A 24687-nucleotide genomic window follows, 5' to 3' on the forward strand; every position below is an offset into this window, starting at 1 on the left:
ACTAAACACTCAGTCTTTTAGTTTTTTAATTGTTACTTTAATTATCTTGTGAACTTAAATTAGAATTTAAAATAATTTTAATTGTCTAACACTAAAATGTAAAGATAAATGAATAGAACCCCTTCTATGCATCACACAAAAATATATTGTTTATTATTTCTATTTATTAATAAAAGATAAAAATAATTAATTAAAAATAGAAATAAAATTGTATTTTATATTAATTGATAATCATTACTAAATAGATCCATGTGTGGTGTAGCATTGAAAATATATATTAAAAACCAATCATTTTCATTCACACAAAGAAACTAGTGATGAAAATAGAATGAAGGATATAGAGAAAAATGCTAAGAAATGGCCATTGTACAATGGTCCATTCTACAACACCCATTTTTCAATATGTCTTCTTTTCTCATCTTTAGTCAAGGGAAAAAATATATCATCATTTCTCTCTCTCTATAAAAATGGAGACCTCATAATAAAGCCTTCATTGGTCGTTCACCAGAACCCTAGGGTTGACTACTGGTAAGAATACAATACTTTCATTAATTTTCTTCTCTTTTTCTCATGTATCCTAAATTTTTATAGCATGACATAACAAGAAGAATCCCTTAGATCTGAAATTATGATAGGTAATAAAGGGGATTTACAGGGATTAAAAAATAGAATATTTTGAATTATCTGGAGGTCACCCAATTTTTTTTGTAGAAGAAGACTTTCAAAAACTTGTGGATCAAAATTTTAAAAATTTAGAGACCAATGTCTTCTAGAAATTTAATACCATGAGAAAAATAAAAGCCTCCAGAAAGTTGGAGGCTTGTAGGGTTGATTTTCAAGAATTATTTGGATGCTAAGGAAACCCATTGAGAGTCTGAATTGGTCTAGAAATAGAGATCATTGGAAGCCCTTGTGAAAATCTAGATCAAAGAATTCCATCAGTAAATCTTGATTCTCTAGCTAGACATGTTGGTCACACTTGTGTCATGTTTATGTTGATCTCAAATTGGTTTTAATAAATGAGTGTCTATACACTTAATTCATTACTTAGTTCATGTCAAACAAGTAACACATGTCAAGCATAACATATAAGATAGAGAATGCTAAGTAAACAATGAATGTTGAGCCACTCAAGTGCCAAGTTACTCAGATGGCAAGAAGATAGAATGTGTCATGTGATTCAAGTGTCGAGAAAGTAGTGCATGCTAAATCATTTAGATGTCGAGTGACAACATTGAAGTTACAGTTAGTGTCGAGCACTAGGGACTTCAGATGCTGACTAATATAGTTTTGACATAGTTATTTGTATTGGAACAAGCTACTATGTAAACCATACTTGAGCTAACTTAAGTATTATTTTATGATCTTTGTTAATAAGAACTAAACTTAATTGTGAATCCCTATGCATTACATGCATCCAATTAGAAAAAGGGAAGGTTTGAGCAACAAGATGGGTTAATTATTACTGTTGATTCATACCTAAACTTGAATTGAAGAGAGTTTGCATGCAAAAACAAAACATTGACGGTGATTAAGGTATTATGAATTGAATTACATTGCAGAGTCAGTTAAAGGAGAATAAAGGAAAGGAATTAGAGGATATCACAGGTAAATCTAATCAGAAAGGATCAAGTACACATCAGTATAGAGGTGATCTAACATCAAGAAATAGAGTTCTAACCAAAGGATCATTACTAAGACATTTTAGCAGGTGAATTAGTTAAATCCTTTAACAGAGTAGTCATAATAGACTATTGTAAATCCTTTAACGGGGTGCTTACTTCATTGTAAGTTAAAGTTCTCTTGCTAGGGACACTTTTAGTAGGGTTTTTTAACCTTTAATAGGGTAAGATCTAACAATCACATAAGCCTTAAATATGGAAGATTTTTCACAGGGTAGATCATGTTTCATGGTTAAACATTTTAACCTTCATTAGATACACTTTATTACTAGACCAGTGAAGATTTTTTGGTGTCATCGCCACCCTAGTTTTACCTTCTCCTTGGAGGGTATTTGGGTAAAAAAAATCTTGTTTCATACATGTGTTGAATAATTTATTTTCATGCTATGGATGTATATGCTTAATTTGGTATTTTAGTTTATATGTATAGATTATGAGATGGATGTGTGGTGAATAGTTTTAGAGATTGAAAGTTTTAATTGTTGATTCACCCCACCTCTTAGAGTTTACATCCCTATTGTATTTCCAACAATTGGTATCAAAGAACAATTTTTGAAAAGAAAATATTTACATAGGTTTGAGGAAAGATCTTGAAGATAGAAGTCTATAAGTTGGGAAAGACTATTGAGAACTAGACAATTAAAATACAACTTGCTCTAGATTAGTTGAATGAAGTAAGAGATGAGATAAAGAGATCATTAAAGAGAAGGAAGAAAATTGATGTTGAAGAGAATGACACAATACCAAGAGATTGACACTACTAAATTATTTGCAAATGAAAAATCCAATGAGTTTGATGCACTAGTTATAAATGTGATGGAAAAGAATAGAACCCTAATTGAAGAGGTTAGAAATCTAAAGAGAGAACGAGAAGTCCAATCAATATTGATATGTCAGGTGACTAAGTAGAAATATAAAGATGAAGAGAACAAAGTCCTAATTGAATATGACAAAAGGATTTTGACCAACATACTAGAACTAAAATTATTAGAGGTAAGCAGGATTGCTAACATGAAATTGGAAACATTAAGTCAAATGATGATTGCAGATCCTGCACTAAATGCAAAGGATATTGAGATCACAACACTGAAGTTGTAGAATGAACAACTAAGAAATGATTTGAAAAGAGAATGAATTTTTTTTGATAGTTTCAACAAACCTAGTGAAGCCATCAAATACTTTGAATAGTTGACGAGTTCCCCTAGATCCAACATTGATACTTATGGATTGGAATCACTAGTATTGAAGAAGGAGAATCATCCAAAAGTGGTGAAGAAATAAATAACAAAGGAAATAACTCCAAACCTACTACTCATAATTATGGTAAGATAGGACATATTGCTAATTTTTGTAGGAGCAAGACTAAAAATTAGAATCCTAAGTAGAAGTTCATGGGTCATTGCCATAAATGCAACAAATAAGTACATCAAGCACATGAATGTAGAACCAAGACCATAACCTCACAAAGATTTAAAGGATATAACTATAACTATTAGAAGTATGGACATAGAGCATATGAGTAAAAATCCAAACCTAAATGGTCATCAAACAGGAAAATAAAGGTAAAGCACAATGCAAAATCTTATAATTTGGATTATAATAGAAGGTATAGTTGTCACTATTGTCAAGAGTATAGACATGTTGCTGAAAATTGCATAAGAACACATTTTAGAAGTGACTACAGTATATGGTTGAGTCAAACCCCATGTTTTAGTTATTTGAAGACTAGTCACATGAGCAAAAATTGTCCAACAAGGTCAAAGGCACCAAATAGTGAGTTCAACATAGGCAAAGGAAAGGAAAATGTTGAGAATGTCAAAGATGAAATGAAAAAAACATGGAAGATAAAGGAAGATTGCAGCACATCAAGTGTAGAGGCATCAAGAGGCATGTGGGCTTGATATCTAAAAGATATACTTTACATCTATTCCTAGGATTTAGTTTTGAAAAGATTACATATGCATAAAGAAAGATGCAAAGTGTTGTTAAGAATAAAGAAGAAATCCTTAAGTTTGGTTAGTTTTCATGTTACTTCCAAGCATGAAGAGTTTCACTATGGTTGTGGGATTAATGTTAGTTGATGCAAAGCTATCAAAATTGTTAGTGTGGACTAAGCTTGTAGTATTTGCTGAGTGGAAAGGAAACTTCATGGAAGTCAAGTGAGTCAAAATATTTATTGAAGCCTAGCTTACATTTGTCTAAACACTAAACATTAATTGCAAAGTTTTGAGGTCTATATGATCAATTTCTATTCATTTGAGATCGTTCAAACTTTAAGGAGAGCATGAAGAGATAAAGATTGTAATGCTACACTAAGCAAAACCAAGAAAATTTGAAACAAAGAACAAGAACAATAAATGCAATAATTTTATTTTTATTTAAATCAACTCAATACGAGTACAAGTACAAAGATTGAACCACTCTCACTTTGAAAACCTCAAAATGAAAGATGATATCATCAAAAAATGCTTCCATTATGATGCTAATACAAATTGAGTTCTGTACAATAATGATGTACAACATCATTCTTAATCACTAATGTCCAACATATGGACAAGTAATTAAAAATCGACTCAAGAAATAACTTCAATAGTCATCCTTAGCTACTTGTTATTCAACTTGAAGCACCTGGAAAACACACAGAAATGCAACACAACAAGAAAGAGGGGCTTAGTACATGCTGAGTTGAAAAGTGTAATCCACCTACATACATGTTAGAACATACATATACATAACCATAATGCAGATATCTGATCCACTTGACATAGTGCAGTTCAAGGATTAATATGCAAGAAGTAAACGTTTACTTAACATTACATTATTAAACTCGCACTAAGAATAGGTCATAAATGAATCATATATATACTACAATGTCATCGTTATGGCACTAAGATTCTGCATCCATGTATGGCATGCTCATAGTCAACACATAACGATATTCTCTATTATACTTGTCAAAGATAGAATAGAGATATGCCTTGTTCTCTGTACTTAACCATATAGGTTTAAGTCATAGGTAAGGCCAATTATCTTTTATATGTAGTTAATGCACCCAATTCATTTTAAAGTTATCACTGAATTAATGAACTGAATAGGATCGACCAAATTTAGCCACCCCGATATATGCTCATCATAGCTATTCTTAAAATACACATCAAATAGATTTACAAAAGAATGTACATGCAACAGATATAAAAATCAGTATATAATATGATACTACATCCTTTAATCTATTTGTAACACTTCTTATTCTGCCAATTTCAAAGGTAAATATAGATAATTATAATATCAAAAACAAAACCTATAATATTAAGATCACACAAATGCAATTAAATTGTTGTTTTAGCTCAACGATACTTGCTTAATCTTAATACTATACATTCAATCTCTTGCTGACATAACCATCTATACTTAATTTTGAAAAGACCAAGATAAAAAATCAAATAGCACATGATATTCTTTCTTTAAATGACATCTCATTCAACATATATCATAATCTGTCTCGTTACTTGAAACCAACTTTCCATATCAATAATAAACAGAAATCAGTTCTGGTTACAAATAAATAACAGAATACAACTTAAGAAATAATGAATTCTATTTCCTATCCAACATCATATATTAAATTGAAATACATCACGACGAAATTAAACATATCATACAATTTCCTCAAATCCAGATTTAGTCAATGTTCAAAAACATAGAACCATACATAATGATGCTATATAATTGACTACCCAAATATTTAATCTTCAACCAAGTATCTACCTTCTTAAGTGGATGATTACCCATTTAGATAACCGTAACATCATTACACATCCAATCCTTCCTTTAGTATTTCAATATGTAACAATTAACATCATATTAATTCTAATACATGAAACTGCTATCCAAAACATCATAACACTTTTTCAAACAGTATAGGATAATCTTAAACTCAAAAACTTATAAATTCTAAAATCATATAAAATTCTCAATGTGAATGGTAAACTGTCTGTTATCAACATATGCATGGTTTACTTAAGTTTTTTTTTTACATCGATTTCACATCTACAAGATATATTTATATTCTATGTCAAATAACACTTATATTTACCAAATTAAAATCGATAACAATTTAAAAATTTGCTATTACTGGGTAAGTATATCTTTATTATGTTATAGGGTAACTGTTTGACAAAATGTCTAAGTTTAGTGGACCATAGTAATTTAACAAACTACTGTTTACTATGCTGTTTATGCTCCATACTCCTCAGAACTTCTAAAACATTGTTATGGCTCATGATACCACACAACTTAAAGGTATATTCAATAACATGATTTAATGTTAAACCCCCAAGACAAGCTCAGTGTTTACACAGTCGCTATTGTTCCCAGTTTACATAATAGCCATGCCTCTATTAATAATTCAATAAACTATAGATGACTTTGACTATAGTTAACTAAACAATATAACACTTTGCCCTAGCTCCTGAGATAGTATGCAAACCCTTTGACTAAATAATCGAAACCCAAGCTTTTAAATTTTTTTCGTATTAAACTATGCCATAAATCACATGTTGACCATGTAACCAAAATATCCAACCACAACACACACAATGGTAAGTTCATATAGAGCTCAGCTGTAACAACCATAACAATAAACTATTACACAAATTCCAACTTATCCAGCAAAACTTGAATGTATGCAATATACCCAAATGAGATCTACATTTCCACAACAATAAACACAATGATATATATATTAAACATAGATTTTGGCTATATAAAACCGAGCATAGTATTTTATGCTACCAAACAAAACCTCCATATCCACACTCGAACATGGGAGTCGACAACACTCGACAAACCCTTGTCAAACCCTGCCCACTTCTAGTCTCGGGAATCGATAGGCAACAAAGAATCTAAACATTAAATAATATTCATTATTTCAAAACTAAAACAATAGTAAGAGAGTAGGGATAAAGAATGCCCCCTACTTGCAATACAGAAGATAGAAAATGATCAACACAAGCTCTGCACTACAGCTCGATGTCGAAGCCCCAAATGCAAAAATCCAAACAACACTTCCCAATAGAACACTGACCAACAAGCATGCAACTGTGATAATGAAATATAGCAAAAGAAGCAATAGAAATTCTTGTTGTGAGTAGTATAACCATGCTCATCTTCATAAGAAAGTATCTCCTTCCAACCAAAACCCTTCATATTGCTGACTCTTCAACAACCAAACACAAGTGTTATGCATACATAGAGCAATAAGGCCAAGTTATCGGCATTGCTTCCATAGAGCCAAGCTTGCAAAGGTATGGGTGACCAAGGACTACAGTGCTATTAAAGCCTCATTAACATTGCATTCAATGAACTTAAACTCTGCAATGAGCCATATGTACAACTACCTCACAACCACCACCATATTTTGCTATCACAACAATGAATATAGTCCTTTTTCATAGCATTCAAAACCCACTAGGGTTTTAGGAAATGAAACCTTTATTTCAAACATAATATAAGAATAAAAAAAATAACCACATGTTATAATAGCCGTGGCATACTACACATTGCCAAGTTCAATATAATTACTTCACATTTTAATTTATGTGAATCTTCAAAATAACCACAATAATGTATATAAATATATGTTTAATTTTTCCAATTGATACGTATATACACATGTGAGTTTTATAGACATCTTTGTAAACATCATGTTCACAATAAAATATAATTGCTGAAGTCTATAGAAATCGAGTATACCAACACATAAATCTATACTAGATCTATATGAAATAATCCAAATCTGATTTTCGCAATCATAGTAATAACTGGAAAACCTGCAATTACAATCTTGCAACAAGAATTCCTTGCAAACATCCATAAATATCAAAGACCTATTTCAGTTCTAAGATCAAATCCTACATTTGTAAGTCATCAATATAACTAGATTTGATCAGCTGAAATCCTGAGTACAATCAAACTGAAATACAAAAGCAGTATCCACAATAATGAATCTCACAAATCCAAAACTAATCTGTTTGAACATAAACAAAATAGTGTTCAGAGTTTAAAATATCCTAGGAATAGGACTAGTGTCAAATGCAACAAACTAAAGAAAATAAGTAGGAACAGTAAGGAGTAAGGTTAGGCATGACATCCTCCCCCACTAGGATTCGACTTTCTCCTGGAAGTCAGCAAAAAAGTGTGGATGAGTTGCTCTCATCATTTCAGTCTCCTCCCAGGTAGCAAATGTTTCATCATTGGGGTCCCATAGGACCTTTACTTGCCTTATTTCTCTTCCTCTTAAACTCATAGTTCTGCTTTGCATGATCTGCACTAGTTCCAGCATGATTTGACCATCCAAAATCTGCAAATTTTTTCAGTCAAGCACATGAGCAATATCAGGTATATACTTACGTAAAACTAAAACATGAAATACATTATGAATGCGTGAAAGATTCGGTGGCATGGAAAGCTTGTAAGAAAAAGGTCCAATCCGTTCCAAAATTTCAAACAGACCTACAAATCGAGGTGCTAACTTGGATCCCTTTCCATAATGAATTGGACTCTTACGTAGTCTAACCTGGAGAAACACTTTATCACCAACCAAGAATTGATGGTCAATTATTTGCTTATCAGCATATTTCTTCTATCTATCTTGAGAAATAATAAGGTGCTCTCTAATCCTCTTAACCTGTTGCTCCAAATCTTGCAAAAAATCAGGTCCTAAAGAGTCCTGTCTTCCAAATTATCCCAATTGAGAGGTGTCCTACAAGGTCTACCATATGATGCTTGAAATGGTGCCATACCTATGGAACTGTGATATCCATTATTATACATGAACTCTACCAAGTGTAGATAATCCTCCCATTTATTCTGTCTATCCATTACATACATCATGAGCATGTCTTCTAGAATCTGGTTGACATGTTCAGTTTGTCCGTCAGTCTCTCGATGATAAGCTGAACTAAAATTTAGCTGAGTACCTAATTCTCACTGCATGGATCTCCATAGAGACGAAGTAAACACTGGATCCCTATCAAAAATAATCTTTTTAGGAATTCCTTGTAACTTAACTATCTGTTCCATATAAATCTTGGCAACCGTTGCTACATTATAGGATGATCTAACAGGAATAAAATGAGAAACCTTAGAAAAATGGTCCACTACCACCATAATAGCATCATGCCTATGAACTGTAATAGGAAAACCAGTAATAAAATCTATAGAAATGGTGTCCCATTTCCATTCTGGAATACTATGTGGCTACAATAATCTCACAGGGTGCTGATGTTTAGCGTTTACCCGCTGACATTCCAAACAACTAACCACAAAATCTACTATGTCTCTCTTCATTCTAGGACAATAATAATGCTACTTAAGGTTAGCATGCATTTTCTTGACACCCAGCTATGTTGAATATGGTGCTTTGTGGGCCTCAAACATAACCAAATTTCTCAAATCTCCCAACACAGGAACATACACACTCCCTCTATACAGTAGTAAACCTTCAGGGTTTACTGAATACCCCTCAAAATGCTCTTCTAATACACTGCCACTGTCCATAACACTTTTAACATCCTGAACCCAATGATCTGCAAAAAGGTTCTATAAAATCTTATCCTTAAGATCCACTGTTAGGATTAGAGAAGATAATTCATATTGCCTTTCGCTAAGGGCATCAACAACCATGTTCTCCTTTCCTTGCACATATCTGATCTCAAAGTCATATTCACACAGGAACTCCATCCATCTTCGCTACCTAGCATTCAGGTCTGGTTTTGTGAAAAGATACTAAAGGCTTTGATGATCAGAATGTAACTAAAATTGTTGACCCAAAAGGAAATGCCACCACTTGGTCAAAGCATGCATAATCGTAGCAAGTTCGAGATCATGAGTAGGGTAGTTCACCTCATGACTCTTTAGCTTTTTGGACTCATAAGTGATAAAACGTCCCTCTTGCATCAACACTGCCCCTATGCCATCCAAAGATGCATCAGTGTAAACCGCGAACTCCTTAGTAGAATCAAGAACTGCCAGAACTAGTGCACTGGTCAAACATTCCTTAAGTTTCTGAAATGCTACCTCGCACTCATCATTCCACACAAATTTCTTCCCTTTTCTCTGAAGAGATGTGATAGGATGCGCTATTCTAGAGAAGTTTGACACAAATCTGTGGTAATAGCTTTCTAAGCCCATGAAACTTTGAACCTCGATCACATTCATAGGTGTTGGCAAATCTACAATAGCCAAAATTTTGGATGGATCTATAGAAATTCCATCCCCTGAAATGATATGCCCTAAGTAACAAATATCTGATTTGAAGAATTCGCACTTCTCAAGATTGGCATACAGTCCGTTCCTATGAAGGCATTCCAAAACTTGCTCTAAATGCTGCTCGTGCTCCTCAACAGAGTTAGAATACACCAAAATATCATCTAGAAAAACCACTATGAACTTGTCTAGGTAAGTTCTAAACACACCATTCATTAGGCTCATAAAGTAGAAGGTGCATTTGTTAACCCAAAAGGTACCACTATGAATTCGTAGTGCCCATATTTGGTGCGAAAAGATGTCTTATAAATATAAGCTTCCTGGATTCTAAGTTGATGATACCTAGATTTCAAATCAATCTTCAAAAAGACTCAGGCACCCTTGACTTGGTCAAACAAGTCATCAATTCTAGGCAAAGGATACTTGTTCTTAATAGTGACCTTGTTTAACTATCTATAATCAATACAAAGTCTTAAGGAGTCATCTTTCTTCTTGACAAAGATTACTAGAGCACCCCATGGCGAAACACTAGGACGAATCAAACCCTTCTCCAAAATCTCCTCCAACTGAAATTTAAGTTCAACCAGCTCTTGAGCTATCATTCTGTATGGAGTCTTGGAAATTGGTTTCGTTCTTGGTACTATATCGATTTGAAAATAAATTTCTCTTCTCGGAGGCATTCCAAGCATCTCCTCAACAAAAACATCCGAAAACCTCTGCAAGACTAGATGATCGAGAGAAGGACCTCCAACTATGGAATATTTCAAGTTGTTTACCGAAATGGCAAACAAACTGCAGCCTTTTTTAGCACACCTTGTCAATTGCTTGGCAAAAATCATCCACAAAGAGATGGGTCTCATGATTCCAGCAATAACTCTAGTGGATCCAAGATCATCTACACAATGAATTGTCTTATCCTTGCAATTCAAAATGGCTTGATGTTGTTCTAACCAATCCATACCCAAAACTATGTCATACGATCCTAAAGGTATAACCCTAAGGTTCGCTGAAGTAATGAAAGATTTCATACGAATCTTACAATCAGGAGTAATAATATTAGCATTCACCCTAGAACTTGATGCTAACTCCACTTGCCATCTGTTCCTTGCTTTAACCACAAAAATTCCACTATTTGCAACTAAAGTAGAAGAAATAAATGAGTCTATAGCTCCAGAGTCAAATAAAATAGATACTTTCGTACCTTGATTATTACCTTGAGCTTCAATAACCATGTTCTGGTGTTCGGGTTGCTTATGATCCAGGGTTGCAAAGATATGGTGGTTTCCTGGTAGAATCTCCAACTATTGCTTCAGACCTAGCTGGCTTAGTTCAAACCTTTGGCTTGTCCCAGTTAGGGCACTGAGACTGGTAATGACCTAACTAACCACAATGAAAACACTCAAAAAATTTCTTGAATCCCATGTTCTGACTAGAAAGATTAGGAGATAGCTTATTACTCTACACACTCTAAGGTGGTTGAGATGATCTAGGTCATTCTGAACCTTTTGAATCCTTATCAAACTTACTCTTCTTGAATTTCCCACCTGAAAATCCTGATTTCAAACTACTCTAAGGAGGCTTTTGATTCTTACTATCATTCGGAGTAGGTGGATTCATGCTGGTTTTGTATGAAGCCCCATGATAATTGGACTTCATCTCAATCAGCTTTGCTCACTCTAAGGCTTCCTGCATAGTCAAAGGTCTAAAAGTTCTCACTTCCTCCCTAATCTTAGACATAAGTCCTCTGATGAAGTGATGTATCATGGCCTTATCATTTTCAGCCCACCCAAAAAACTTCTTAAGCTTGTAGAACCTACGTTCATAAGCTTCCTCTATAGAGCCAAACTGTATAATCTGAAAGAACTCCTCTGCACGGGCCTATCGCCAATATTCAGACATAAACCTCTCCTTGAATCGCTCTACAAAGAGCTCCCAAGTAACTAGAAAAATATCAATGCCTAGCTTTTCCAACTCCTAATCCCACCACAAGGAACCAAATCCCCTCAAATGCATAACTGTCCATCTTACCTTTACGTTACTTAAGTAACGGTGTAAGACAAAGCATCGCTCAATATTCAGCAACCAAGATTTTGCTGCTGTACCCTATTCTGTACCATAAAATAATGGCCCTTTCATCTTGGAAAGATCCTTGAGCTGAGCTCTTGCTGCTGGATCATCCTCTACAGGAAGGTTAATCCCCTGCACAAGAGGTCTCCTATCATTCACTCCCCCACCAGGAATCTGGTTGCTAGCCTCAATATTATTGAGACGTTCTATAATCCTCTAAAGAACCATAGCTTGATCTGCCTGGTAATCCTGGTTGTTTCCAACCCCAGCATTCTGATCAAACTGATCATTCCCAGCAAAATTATGGTGCCTAGGACCTCTACCACGGCCTCTACCTCTGCCTCTACTAGCAAGGTTATCCTTAGGAATGCCACATCCTCGAGTTCCTCTAGTGATGGGAGGCATGATAGCAACCTAAAAAAAACTAACAGTTAATAACGCATCAATGACGGGTTAAACCCTATAACCCAAGAGTCTTGGTTATTTTAACCATGCTCTGATACCAAATGTAATGCTACACTAAGAAAAACAAAGAAAATTTGAAACAAATAACAAGAACAATAAACGCAATATTTTTTTTTTATTTAAATCAACTCAATACGGGTACAAGTACAAAGATTGAACCACTCTCAATCTAAAAACCTCAAAATGAAAGATGATATCATCCAAAAATGCTTCCATTATGATGCTAATACAAATTGAGTTCTGTACAATAATGATGTACAACATCATTCTTAATCACTAATGTCCAACATATGGACCCTACAAGTAATTAAAAACTGACTCAAGAAATAACTTCAACAGTCATCCTTAGCTACTTGTTATTCAACTTGAAGCACCTGGAAAACACACAGAAATGCAAAATAACAAGAAAGATGGGCTTAGTACACACTGAGTTGAAAAGTGTAATCCACCTACATACATGTTAGAAGATACATATACATAACCATAATGTAGATATCTGATCCACTTGACATAGTGCAGTTCCAAGATTAATATGCAAGAAGTAAACATTTACTTAACAATACAAAATTAAACTCACACTAAGAATAGCTCATAAATGAATCATATATATACTGCAGTGTCATCATTATGGCACTAAGATTCTGCATCCATGTATGGTATGCTCATAGTCAACACATAACAATATTCTCTATTGTACTTGTCAAAGATAGAATAGAGATATGCCTTGTTCTCCGTACTTAACCATGTAGGTTTAAGTCATAGGTAAGGCCAATTATCTTTTATATGTAATTAACCCACCCAATTCATTTTAAAGTTATCATTGAATTAATTAATTGAATAGGATCAAGCAAATTCAGCCACCCTGATATATGCTCATCACATATATTCTTAAAATAGACATCAAATAGATTTACAAAAGAATGTACATGCAATAGATATAAAAATCAGTATATAACATGATACTACATCCTTTAATCTATTTGTAACACTTCTTATTCTGCCAATTTCAAAGGTAAATGTAGATAATTATAACATCAGAAACAAAACCTATAATATCAAGATCACACAAATGCAATTAAATTGTTGTTTCAGGTCAACAATACTTGCTTAATCTTAATACTATACATTCAATCTCATACTGACATAACCATCTATACTTAATTTTGAAAAGACCAAGATAACAAATCAAATAGCACATGATATTCTTGCTTTAAATGGCATCTCATTCAACATATATCATAATCTGCCTCGTTACTTGACACCAACTTTCCATATCAATAATAAACAAAAATTAGTTCTGGTTACAAATAAATAACAGAATATAGCTTAAGAAATAATGAATTCTATTTCCTATCCAACATCATATATTGCATTGAAATACATCACGACAAAATTAAACATATCATACAATTTCGTCAAATCCAGATTTAGTCAATGTTTAAAAACATAGAACCATACATAATAATGCTATATAATTGACTACCCAAATATTTAATCCTCAACCAAGTATATGCCTTCTTAATTGGATGATTACCCATTTAGATAACCGTAACATCATTACACATCATATTAATACTAATACATGAAACTGTTATCCAAAACATCATAATACTTTTTCAAACAGTAGAGGATAATCTTAAACTCAGAAACTTATAAATTCTAAAATCATATAAAATTCTCAATGTGAATTGTAAACCGTCTGTTATCATCATATGCATGGTTTACTTAAGTTTTTTTTTTACATCGATTTCACATCTACAATATATATTTATATTCTATGTCGATTAACACTTATATTTGCCAACTTGAAATTGATAACAATTTAAAAACTTTGTTGTTATCGGGTAAGTATATCTTTATTACGTTATAGGGTAACTATTCGACAAAATGTCTAAGTTTAGTGAACCATAGTAATTTAACAAACTACTGTTTACTATATTGTTTATGCTCCATACTCCTCAGAACTTCTAAAACATTGTTATGGCTGATGATACCACACAACTTAAAGGTTTATTCAATAACATGATTTAATGTTAAACCCCCAAGACAAGCTCAGTGTTTACACAGTCGCTATTGTTCCCAGTTTAGATAATATCCATGCCTCTATTAACAATTCAATAAACTATAGATGACTTTGACTATAGTTAACTAAACATTATAATACTCTGCCCTAGCTCCTGAGGTAGTATGCAAACCAATTGACTAAACAATTGAAACCCAAGCTTTTAAATTTGTTTCATATTAAACTATGCCATAAATCACATGTCGACCATGTAACTAAAATATCCAACCACAACACACACAATGGTAAGTTCATATAGAGCTCAGCTGTAACAACCATAACAATAAACTATTACACAAATTCCAACTTATATAGCAAAACCCGAATGTATGCAATATACCCAAATGAGATCTACATTTCCACAACAACAAACAAAATGATATATATAGATTAAACATAGAGTTTGGCTCTATAAAACCGAGCATAGTATTCTATGCTACCAAAAAAAAGCTCCATATCCACACTCGAACATGGGAGTCGACAATGCTTGACAAACCCTTGTTGAACCCTGCCCACTTCCAGGCTCGGGAGTCAATAGGCAACAAAGAATCTAAACATCAAATAATATTCATTATTTCAAAACTAAAACAACAGTAAGAGAGTAGGGATAAAGAATGCCCCCTACTTGTAATACAGAAGATGGAAAATGCTCAACACAAGCTTTGCACTACAGCTCGATGTCGAAGCCCCAAATGCAAAAATCCAAACCACACTTCCCAGTAGAACATCAACCAACAAGCATGTAACTATGATAATGAAATATAGTAGAAGAAGCAATAGAAATTCTTGCTGTGAGCAGTATAACCATGCTCATCTTCATAAGAAAGTATCTCCTTCCAACCAAAACCCTTCATATTGCCGACTCTTCAGCAATCGAACATAAGTGTTATGCATACACAAAGCAATAAGGCCAAGTTATTGGCATTGCTTCCAGAGAGCCAAGCTTGCAAAGGTATGGGCAACCAAGGACTACAGTGCTATTAAAGCCTCATTAACATTACATTAAATGAACTTAAACTCTGCAACGAGCCCTATGTACAACTACCTCACAACCACCACCATATTTGTCTATCAAAACAATGAATATAATCCTTTTTCATAGCATTCGAAACCCACTAGTGTTTTAGGAAATGAAACCTTTATTTCAAACATAATATAAGAATTAGAAAAAAAGCCACATGTTATAATAGCTGCGGCATACTACACATTGCCAAGTTTAATATAATTACTTCACATTTTAATTATGTGAATCTTCAAAATAACCACAATAATATATATAAATATATGTTTAATTTTTCCAATTAATATGTATATACACATGTGAGTTTTATAGACATCTTTGTAAACATCATGTTCATAATAAAATATAACTGCTGAAGTATATAGAAATCGAGTATACCAACACAGAAATCTATACTAGATCTATATGAAATAATCCAAATCTGATTTTCGCAATCATAGTAATAACTGGAAAACCTGCAATTACAATCCTACAACAAGAATTCCTTGCAAAAATCCATAAATATCAAAGACCTATTTTAGTTCTGAGATCAAATCCTACATTTCTAAATCATCAATACAACTAGATCTGATTAGCTCAAATCCTGAGTACAATCAAACTAAAATACAAAAGCAGTATCCACAATAATGAATCTAACAAATCCAAAACTAATCTGTCTGAACATAAACAAAATAGTGTTTAGAGTTTAAAATATCCTAGCAATACAACTAGTGTCAAATGCAACAAACTAAAGCAAATAAGGAGGAACAGTAAGGAGTAAGGTTAGGCATGACAAAGATGAACTGTAGAAATTTTGATAAGAATTTGCAAATGGATTTAATAGTTGTTCAACACCATATTAGTAGTATTGAAAAGGTATTTATCATGTACCAAGCTACACAATTTATTTTTTTGCAAAACCAAGTTTTATGAAATGGCATCTAGTTCTTCAAAAACCAAGGTTGTAGAGGGAAAATAAAGTTTTGAATGTGCAATTGATAAGAAATGACATTAAATAACCAAAATTTAGAGCTATATAAAATATTTCTTATAAACAAGATCCATTTGGTGTGTTGTCAATGGCAACACGACAAGTTTTAATGATTCAAGATGTTAGATATTGATACACATGTAGGTTTGGAAGCATAGGAGACATGAAAATTACGAAGACATATTGGAAATTGTGTAAAAAAAAAGAGTTGAAGAAGTAATTCAAAATTGTTGAGAATAAAGGGTTAATCCATGCCCTAGATTTCCCTAATATCTTTAAAACATGATGGATAAAGATAGTTTTGAGTAGGATGCATGAAAATTCTGTATGGTTAGGGAATAGACAAGTGAAGATCACAAAAAAGATTGTGTATAGAGTTACATGGTATCCAACCCTACATCAACCAAAGACAATGAGAAGTGAAGAAAAAGAGGTAATTGAAAGGAATATAGGGGCTATATGGAATAAACAAGGGATGACAATAGATACAATCACAGATCTCTTAATTGCTTTTGCAGTGAGCATTATAGTGCATAATTTCTATCAATCTACTAGACTTAGCAATCTACCATGTATTGCAGTAGATATGGGATACAAGATAGTGAAGAGAGATCATACTTATGATCTTCTTGAGTTGTAGTTGCAACAATTAACTAAGAATTCGGGAGCCATAAGGAAGACCAAAAGTGCAGAATGCAAATTTGGATCTATTCTTGTATGTATATTCTTTTATGTATAGAATGCATTTCCTACTTTTGAAAAAGTTGCATGGAAGGTAAATAAACCTATTTTAGTGCAAATAGATGAATTCATTAAGCAAATAGGACATAATTTTGAGTTAGTCATGAAAAATTACTTCAAAGACTTCAAGAATACAATGAAGAAAAGACCGAGGATACCAATTTCACTACTGGAGAAACATTTTGATGATGTTTTCTTCCTAGTTGACACTAACTATACATATGTCTAGGTAGCAGGTTTTAGAATTAGATGGTTAAAACCACTGGGATATGAAATCAACATTGATGAAGCCTCTATAGTAATCATAGCATTACTTGTAGAAGAAGTGGACAAGGAGGCTACAACTTTTTGGAACTATTATGTGGCTAAGTCAAAAATCACCATGGACTAGAAAACTACTTAAGTCATTAGGAAGAAGAATAAGATGGTAAAGAAATTGATGGAGAAATTTGGTGAAGGGGCAGAAGAAGAAGAAGAAGAAGAAGATAATGCACCTATCCAAGCACCACTTTCCATCACCCAAGGTCAACGAGAGGACCAACAAGAAGAGGAAATAGAACTTGTAGAAGGTGCTAAGGGAGAAGAAGCCAATGAAGCACCTACAACCATTGAACAAAAGAAAAGAAAAGCTAAAGCACCAGAAGTGAGAAAACAAAAGAAGGTTTCAAATCTTACTAAGCCTAGAGTACCTACAACAAGGGTTTGCAGAAGAGCCATTGCACAAAAGGCTAAGGAAGTAGCCAAGCCAAAGGAGAAGATAGCTAGTCAGGGTAGCAAGGGTGAAGAATCTTAGAAGAGACCAAGGAGAAAATATGTTGCTTTAGTTGAATCTGATGAAGAGAAGAATGAATATGATGACAACAACTAGTTTCAAGTGGTAAGTTACAATTCTTCTTCAGATTTAGATAATCTATTTGAGAATATTAGAAATAATATTGATTTATTTGGATTCTCTCACATTGAGTTTAACAATCTTGGGAAGATTGAAAATAATCAAGTTAAAGAGGTAGCATATGCCATGATGACAATATTTAAAAAGACTCCTCTTGAACTTGCCAAATCCATACCCAAAAGTTTGTATGAGAGAGTTGAGCAAAAGTAGCACTATTGTCTTGATACTAAAAAACAAATAAGAGATACAACACTTGCCCAAGTAATGCCAAAAATAAGTAAGGCTGCAATGGCAAAAGCCATTAAGAAGCATACTAGAAAATTTACACCAAAATACATGACATTTAGTACATTGTAGAATAACATTGATGGTGTTGTATAAAAGACTACTTTGATGTGGAAATCATTATATGGTTTGACAACAACCCACACAATATTGTAGGCACCTATTGAGATAGGTGAGGAAAATGAAGGAGAAAAATATGACACTAAACAAGATATAGTTGAGGTAGGCACAAACATGAACATAGACACACAAGCACCAACTAGGGATAAGCAGCAAACAAAATAGAGTCTGCCAGATACACTAGTGTTGAGTGCTAGTCCTTTACGTGAGGTGACCATAGAAGATGATACCGTAAAGATAAAGGATGTTTTTGATATTGTCACTAAGAACATCAATCCCCTCACCAAGGATGACTTGAAGAAGATACTGGTGGAATCTGCTACCTAGGCCAAACTTTGTGAGAATCATATACTCGTGAGTGTTGATGAGATTGAGAAGGAAGACAAGGTATCTATAGGGGAGGAAGTATAGAAAAAAATTACACCTTCATCCCCTTCTCAATTCACCATGATACAACCTATATTACCCCTTGTGGTATATCAAAGGAAGGAGACAACCACTTCTACCATAAGTACATTGGCACAAAGTACTCCAATCTTAGTCATTATAGAGGAAAGTGAACATGACAAGGGTGAGACCATTGGAGAACATAAAGATGAGCCAAAGAAGACTGAAGAAACACAAGTTCAAATAGGTTAGGTAGATACTCCTACACCTACAACACAAAATCAAGGTGTTACTGGTAATATAGAGAAAGAGAAGGACACAACTAAAGAGTCAAGTTTGACAACAAAGCCAGAGGGGAAATTAGAAATACAAGCATTAGTAACATTACCAAAATCTGCCACTCCTCTTAGTCAACCTCTTTAGAGGTCTAGCATAGAAGCTACACCATTACAATCCTCAAGGTTGAGTCCAAGAACATCCAAACAAGCTAAAGTTACATCATTTGTTGATGTAATCTAGAAGAACTAATTGATTTTCCCAAGTTTGATTATGAAACTATTAATATTGAGTAGATGGGCATATTCCAAGAAGCTCTAGCAAAGAAGAAGAATCAAGAATTTCTTAGACAAGAGCAAAGGCAAAAGAAAGGTTTGATTGATATCAAAGACATTTTTATTGATACATTCAGTCTACCAACTATAGAAGAAAACAAGCCAATAATAAAATAGTTAACCAACTTAGTGGAGAAGCTAAATGACAAAGACCTAGATTCTAATGTCAAACTACTTCAATGGTATAAGAGAAAGTTCCAACATAAGGTTGATGAAAATATATCAAGTGCTATTGCTCTGACACTGGTTGAATTAGCAACCAAAATAGAAAATGTGAAGAAGAAACTAGAGAATATTTTTTCTTTGTATACCAAATTGAATAATACTACAACCTTCACTAGGAAAGTTAGAAGTCATATCCTAAACTTGGAGAGGATTATGAAAACATCTAGCATAACTCTACCAAAGTCTCCAGCCCAAAGTGAGAAACACTTTAGCACCCTCCTATAATTGCAAAATTAGTTAACAAAATTACATGTAGATGAAGCCAATATTAGGGCTAAATTGATATTCATCCAGTCTACATTGACTCCATACATGGAGATACTACACAAGGAACTAGCCTATGCTAATACTCTCATGAAGAAATATTCTCATCTTTCTACACATGTAGTTTTAGTACACCTTGTTACCGAGTTGGCCATGCAAATCTAGTCATTGGAGGTAGCTTGTGATAATTAGGATGCAGCTCTAAACATTATACTAGAGATCCAAAATCCATTTTTGGACAAACACACTATAAGTGTATAACCCATTGACATAAGTATCAAAAAGAGGGAGTAACGAAAAAGGGGGAGTAAGAGAAAAGAGGGAGTAAGAGAACAAGTAATGAGAACGAGCATAGGGGAGATAGACACTAAGATAAATAAATAGAAAATCTGCTCAGCAGGAGAAAGATTTTGGTTCAGATACAAACTATAGCGCAGAACAATCAACTCAGAGGGAGTTATGAAATTTTGAGGTATGATTGATAAGTCATGTGTCTTTGGAAACATTAAATTTTGAGGTATGATTGATAAGCAATGGATCTTTAATTTTGAATTTTTTGTCAACATAAATTGTATTAACAAATAATTTTAAAAAAATTAAAAATAAAATTTCATGCTATGTGCAATTGAAAAATATATTAATAATTATTATTATCTCATTTTTTACTTAATAATATTTTATTAAATTAAAATATCAACTTTAAATAAATTCTATAAACAAACTACAATATAATTCTAGTTCTTTTTTATTAAATACTTAGATAGAAATAATAATATTTCATTATCTAATTTTTTCTAATTCATAAATTTGAATACAAAACTATTAACTAAACATCAATGATGATAAACTATCAAATTTATACAAGTGAGACTTGAAATCGGTCATTTACAGTCAAAATGAATATCTAAATGCTTTCATTCTCATAATAGAATTGTTTTGCATTTTACTAAAAATCTCTATTATACATAAGAACAATCTTGCCAAAATCATCTATTTTAAAATTAAAATAGCTTGATCTATCTTCCTCCAAAAGTTGTTTTCAATCAAACTCTAAAATCTTGACTTTCAATTTTGAATTCAACATATGCATACTGTTGATTATTTTTCTTACTAAAAGTGGACGATAGTGTGAATATGTTGTCCATTGATTATGGATGAGGCAAGAATTTATTGACTCTGAACAAAGCAAGAATGCAGCCTCTCAACATGCTACCTTGGAATGGGAGGAGGACTAGGAAAGAAAAGCAATAGTATTGATTTAGAATATTTTATTTCAAATTTAGGATGACATAAGTCATAAGATATAGGTTTAGTTCTTTAGTTTACCAATGTGTTAACCCTGCTTTTCTAGTGTATATTCTATCTTAGATTTATTTTACCTTTTAGAAAAGTGCTATGCTTCCTATCAATTTATAATGTTTAATAAATCATAAATCATGCAATGTAGGAAATCGATAGTTTAGTTATAAAACAATAAAAATGATTAAATAATTGAAATGTGTCATAAATAATGATGCATTTAAAACAAGCATGAATTTAGTTACAAATTTAGAATTAATAGAAAATTAGACATTATAAATTTAGATTTATCTAGAGGTCTGCTTTGAAATTTTCATTTCTTTGACCATTTGTACAACAATAATAATATGTGAAAGAAAAATATGGACATTTAAATATTTTCTATTTAAATAAACTTCTATACAATGAATGATAAAATTCCTACTTTGAGAGCAATGTTATACCTGCCGTGCTCAATCAAAATACAATACATGATTTCTGAAAGGCAAACTGAAAAATCATTAAATAATTAAGCTGCAAATATTTAAGATTTGATTTCATGTTATTGAAATTGGTTACAATTTCATTATATAGAATTAGTTATTACTACATCAATATATTCTATAACATTAAAATATATAAATGAAGATAATTGTGTTTATGCGTTTCTAAATTTTCCTTTTCTTCATGAATTTTCAGATCCTTCATGAGTTTTCAGTCCTTAACAGATATAAGGTCTTGTCCTTTATATGACTGAAGAGCCTCTTCGCTATTTATGATAAGAAAGAACCCAAAAAACGCCTCAAAGTATTGATACAACGTACTATGTAGGCATATCGGATGTCCTACGCAGACGACTCCAAATCCATCGCATCATTCATACAAGTACCTAATAATTCAATAAAAAAGAATTCATCAAATATTCGCGACAGGTGGCTTCATCTTGGTTTTCAAATCCAGTAGGAGGAAATAGTCTCGAGGTTCAAGTAAACCCATGGATTGTGTTTCAAAGCACACAAAAACCCTTAGTTTTCCTGATTTACATGTGTAGGCGAGTTGGAAAATCAGCGGGTATACCGGGCAAAACCACGGCCGGAGACTCGTTGATAAGCTTGGACACATTTTTAGAGTACCATACCGGTAAACTCCTTCCTAGGTCAAAAGGCGTAGATCTTCATTGCCCGAGAAGAGGAAAGCGTGGAAAGTAAAATCGAAGCCGTCGATCTTTAAATGGGAGTAGAAGCGTCGGTCTGGCAAGTGGGCTGCAGAGATCAGAGACCCAATAAAGTGAATTAGGGTCTGTTTTGGAGCTTATAACTCAGCGGAGGAGGTAGAACTTGTCTGGGATCATGAAGCTAATTAAATTAGATGGGGGAAAAGCCAAGTTCAACTTTCCAGAACAAGTCAATGCCAAAATTGACTCTACGAACAAGGTAAATGTTTGCCTTCAATCTCTGTTTCATATAAACGAATGTTCTACTTATTATCGTCACAATAAAAAGGAGGAATATGAGGTAAGCAAATCTTCCAGTTATTACCCTCATAACAATAAGGCATTCGAGGTATTTTCTGTTCCAAATCAAGGTATAGAAAGAGAGTAGCTAATCCCTTATGTGCATTTGGGCTGTTTTCTGTTCACTAGTATATGCAGAGAACATTGGAATTGAATCCTGACGACGCTACCCCGCATAGTTTATCAGTGGGTTTTGATTTCATGAATTACAAGTCATAAGTTTATTGTGTGAACTGTCTGTCTCTTTGGATAGCAGTTTTGAAGATGTAAATGAACTTGGTACTAAATTGGAATCTCTCAAATCGTTTGGATTCACTGATGGTCGTTTCGAGTGGGAGTTAGATTTGTATGAGTCTCCTTGTTTTTGGAAGGGAAGAATGAGCTTCTGCAAGAGAGCTGCACAGAAGGACTCCATTCCTAATGACATGGATCGAAAGTGAGTAAGGCCTACTGACTGAAATTTTCTGAAACTAGGTTTTGTATAAGCTTATCTTCCTTCCCCTTTGATCTCATTCTAGGTTTTTTTTAATAATTTTTTATTATGTCTCATAATTTCTATTTTAAATATATTTAACAAAAATAGTTGAGTACGATGTACGGGTAAAATGTAGTTAAATGATAAAACCAAAGTTAGTGTTCAATTTGTGAATGCTGTTTAAATAGGTTCCGAGGGAAAATGGCATGACAAATTGGAAAGTATATTTTGAAATCTTTAGCTATAAGATGGACAAATGGCAAGTCGCAACCAGGGGCGTAGTGAATATTAAGCGTGATAGAACGAATTATATTCTTGGAATGCAAGGAATCTTCCGTCCAGATTTTAATTATGGTTTTTATATAGAAGGTTTTTGTTATTCAATTTTTATGTTTCTTATTTCTTTAAGGTTTACAGATGTTGTCACCTTTGAAGGAGATTCAAGAAAGGGAGTCTAAGATTCACTATGGTATAATTTGATGTAGAGATTGACATTGTTTTGAAGGTTCATATTTAATAGATTTATTTATGTACTTTATGAAGGGTTTTGCTAGCATTTTTTTTAGCATTTGTAGAGATATTATAATTTCAAGTGTTTGATAATAGCATGAAGCTTCTCTATACTTTGAAACATATTATTGTAAAAGTGGCAATAAAATTTGCTTGTTATAAATGCAAGTAATTCTCTAAAACTTTTTGATATATGTTTAGCTATTAAAAAATTTAAATAGTCAAAAATCTTATAACCAAATATGATTTTATAATAATATGAAGGATTATCGCATGATTATTGTACTTCTAGTAAGAATTGCATCTAGAGTAGCTTAACCTATAGAAAATAATAATAATAATAAAATATTTGTAAGGTTACAAATTTTTAATTATGAATCATGTTTTTCAAATTAAAATGTGAAAGACTTGAGTTTGGTGAAGAAAACTATGATAAAAAGATAAAAGTTATATTGGCCTAGGATTCACCACTTAGCTTGGCTGAAAACTACCATCTTCATTAAGATCTAAGGACATTTTTTTAAGTATCATGCATCACTCCATCTTTCATCACAATTTATATGGTTCCCTTGAGAATGACTAGATAGCATCTAATTGTCTCCTTTGACTTGTCACCACTTGCTCAAAATATCACATCTCCCTACATCACTTGAAATAGAAATAAGCCCCGCAATAATTTCCATCTCTCCAAAAATACAATCATTTAAATGTATGAATAATATATTGTTGAAATAAATTTAAATGTCAAGTGAAATTTACACCTTCATCAATGTTCTAATATGGGATACATGTCATGTTCCATTTCATCATTTCCAAATTATTGAAAATTAATAGAGATTTATATGAACAAT

General features: G+C 32.9%; 1 long non-coding RNA gene across 1 annotated transcript; it reads left to right on the forward strand.

Moving 5' to 3' along the window:
* The first annotated feature begins 22270 nt into the window (after positions 1-22270).
* LOC149546795 (uncharacterized) lies at positions 22271-23492 on the forward strand. Its single transcript, XR_016354372.1, has 2 exons — positions 22271-22771; positions 22981-23492. It is a non-coding gene; the product is annotated as an uncharacterized LOC149546795 (long non-coding RNA).
* The last annotated feature ends 1195 nt before the right edge of the window (positions 23493-24687 follow it).

The sequence above is a fragment of the Cupressus sempervirens genome, chromosome 7 (assembly GCF_028749045.1).
Source record: "Cupressus sempervirens isolate cs-2001-9-10 chromosome 7, ASM2874904v1, whole genome shotgun sequence".
Lineage (NCBI taxonomy): Eukaryota > Viridiplantae > Streptophyta > Pinopsida > Cupressales > Cupressaceae > Cupressus > Cupressus sempervirens.